The sequence below is a fragment of the Lolium rigidum genome, chromosome 4 (assembly GCF_022539505.1).
Source record: "Lolium rigidum isolate FL_2022 chromosome 4, APGP_CSIRO_Lrig_0.1, whole genome shotgun sequence".
Classification (NCBI taxonomy): domain Eukaryota; kingdom Viridiplantae; phylum Streptophyta; class Magnoliopsida; order Poales; family Poaceae; genus Lolium; species Lolium rigidum.
The window spans coordinates 189,595,540-189,598,864 of NC_061511.1; positions in this window are offsets into that span (position 1 = coordinate 189,595,540).

Genomic DNA, 3,325 nt, shown 5'->3' on the forward strand with positions numbered 1-3,325 from the left:
GCCGCGCTACTCGACCACCGTACGTCATCAACACCTCACTCCTCGTAGGGGAGGCAGTGCATCTGATTTTCGGTGGGGAAGATGCACTCGCAGTTGGTGAAGATGGTGTACGTCGTGAAGAAGATTGACTCGCAGCCGCACCAGAACACTTGGCCGAGGAGCTCGTACGCGTCCCACGGGTTGGTGAGGGTGACCGTGAGAAACTTGAGGATAACGCCGTCACGAACCTCGTCGAGGTGGAACATCGGCGGCGATCCCGGTGGGAGGTGGGCGAAGCCGGCGGTGAAGAATGCGTCGGCGAGCTCGACGGGGCTCCTCCACTCGGATTGCGCCCACACACGGAGCGTGCGCTCGACGAGGACGCCCGGCGGGTAGCGCAGCTCCGGCACGCGTAGGCGGCCGAACGAAGGTCGGTCCGACGTATCGCATCTTCCGGTGGTGCTTTGGCGTTCTAGGAAAGGATGAAGGGCGTCGTGTCTGGAGTGGAGCTGGGTGGTGTGTGGGAGAGGAATGTAGACGTATAAATAGGCTAGAAAAATGTGGTGTGGGAGACGAAGATTGTTGTTTGGCGATGAAACGACGCGAGTGACGCATGCATGTAGCCGTTGCCGTTTCGCACATTAATCGAGGGGGTGTCCCGTGTCGTTGTCGTTTTACACCGAAACGGGCGGCGCGTCCGCTATCAGCTGAATCGACCGCACCGAAACGGGGCTTGCTGGCTCATTCATGGCGACGTCGTGGCGATGCATGCATAGCTGAGTCACCGCCGCGGGGCGCATGCATGCCGTCGTCGTCGCTTCCCGCGCATGCGAGGCCTAGGCCGGCGCATTGCACAACGGGCACAAGGCCGGACCGCAACACGGCCCAACAGTCCATCTAGCGTGCCCGCTCGGAACCCCCACCCGTGTTCGGGAAAAAAAAAGGAGTCCAGCCAATCGGATTGTCTGTATATTCAAATATTCCTAAAAATTTCAGAGAAAATCTAAAAAAAATAAAATCTTCAAAAACAGTGTATACATATCAAGTAGATGTCTAGGAAATTTATTTGGGTCGTTTAGACAAGGTCGAAAAAAAACATGCTTAGAAATGAGGCCATTTACCCTACCTTTGGAGCCTCGTTTCGGCACTTTTTTGACCAACCCTGGGATGACCCCATATTGTCGGCAGTGGTGCACCATGTCATTTAACACACTTCAAGCCATGAGTTTTGCAATTTGCATGTGTGAATGCACTTGTTCATGTGGTGTACACCCCTGAAATACAGGGTTCTCGTCAGAACGAGGTGTCAAAACAGTGGATCGTCTGACGGCGCGTTGATACGTCTCCGACGTATCGATAATTTCTTATGTTCCATGCCACATTATTGATGTTATCTACATGTTTTATGCACACTTTATGTCATATTCGTGCATTTTCTGGAACTAACCTATTAACAAGATGCCGAAGTGCCGGTTCCTATTTTCTGCTGTTTTTGGTTTCGAAATCCTAGTAACGAAATATTCTCGGAATCGGACGAAATCAACGCCAAAGATCTTAGAATCCCCGGAAGCATCCAGAACACACCAGAGAGGTCAGAGGGGGGCCACAGGCCCACCAAACCATAGGCTGGCGCGGCCAGAGGGGGGCCGCGCCGCCCTAGGGTTTGGGCCCCCTGTCAGCCCTCCTGCGCCGCCTCTCCGCCTATATAAAGCCCCTGACCTAAAAACCTCGGGGCGTTCGACGAAAACCACAGAAACCTTCCAGAGCCGCCGCCATCGCGAATCCAAGATCCGGGGGACAGGAGTCTCCGTTCCGGCACCCTGCCGGAGCGGGGAAGTGCCCCGGAAGGCTTCTCCATCGACACCGCTGCCATCTCCACCGCCATCTTCATCACCGCTGCTGCTCCCATGAGGAGGGAGTAGTTCTCCATCGAGGCTCGGGGCTGTACCGGTAGCTATGTGGTTCATCTCTCTCCTATGTGCTTCAATACAATAATCTCATGAGCTGCCTTACATGATTGAGATTCATATGATGATGCTTGTAATCTAGATGTCATTATGCTAGTCAAGTGAGTTTTACTTATGTGATCTCCGGAGACTCCTCGTCCCACGTGTGTAAAGGTGACGAGTGTGTGCACCGTGTGGGTCTCTTAGGCCATATTTCACGGAATACTTATTCACCTGTTGAAGAGCATAGTGAGGTGCTTATTTATATCTCTTTATGATTGCAATGTGTTTGTATCACAATTTATCTATGTGTTACTCTAGTGATGTGTTATTAAAGTAGTTTTATTCCTCCTGCACGTGTGCAAAGGTGACAGTGTGTGCACTGTGTTAGTACTTGGTTTATGCTATGATCATGATCTCTTGTAGATTGCGAAGTTAACTATTGCTATGATAATATTGATGTGATCTATTCCTCCTACATATGCATGAAGGTGACAGGTGTGCATGCTATGCTAGTACTTGGTTTAGTCTCGTTGATCTATCTTACACTAAAGGTTACTAAAACATGAGCATTATTGTGGAGCTTGTTAACTCCGGCATTGAGGGTTCGTGTAATCCTACGCAATGTGTTCATCATCCAACAAAAGTGTAGAGTATGCATTTATCTATTCTGTTATGTGATCAATGTTGAGAGTGTCCACTAGTGAAAGTCTATTCCCTAGGCCTTGTTCCTAAATATCGCTATCGCTGCTTGTTTACTTGTTTTTACTGTGTTACTACTGCTGCAATACTACCGCTTGTTTCATCGTTCGGGCAAAGCACTTTTCTCGGTGTCGTTGCCGTTGCTACTGCTTATTCATACCACCCGTATTTCACTATCTCTTCGCCGAACTAGTGCACCTATTAGGTGTGTTGGGGACACAAGAGACTTCTTGCTTTGTGGTTGCGGGGTTGCATGAGAGGGATATCTTTGACCTCTTCCTCCCCGAGTTCGATAAACCTTGGGTATCCACTTAAGGGAAACTTGCTTCGCTGTTCTACAAACCTCTCGCTCTTGGAGGCCCAACACTCGTCTACAAGAATAGAAGCTCTCGTAGACATCAAGCACTTTTCCAGGCGCCGTTGCCGGGAGGAAAGGTAAAAAGGCACTCATACTACGGTCCCGGGTAAAGTATTTTTCCGGCGCCGTTGTGTGTGTGCTCAAAGCTATTTCCTTTAGATCCTGCAATTGCATCTTGTTGTTTCTTGTTTACACTAGTTTGGCATAATGTACAAGAGTGAGCTTCTTATTCTATTTCCTGATTTAAAACATGGATTGTTTGATGCGAAAATTAAAAAACCTATGAAATCTTATTTGCATGCTGGTAGTAATATTAGTATGAACGCTTTGAACACCATTG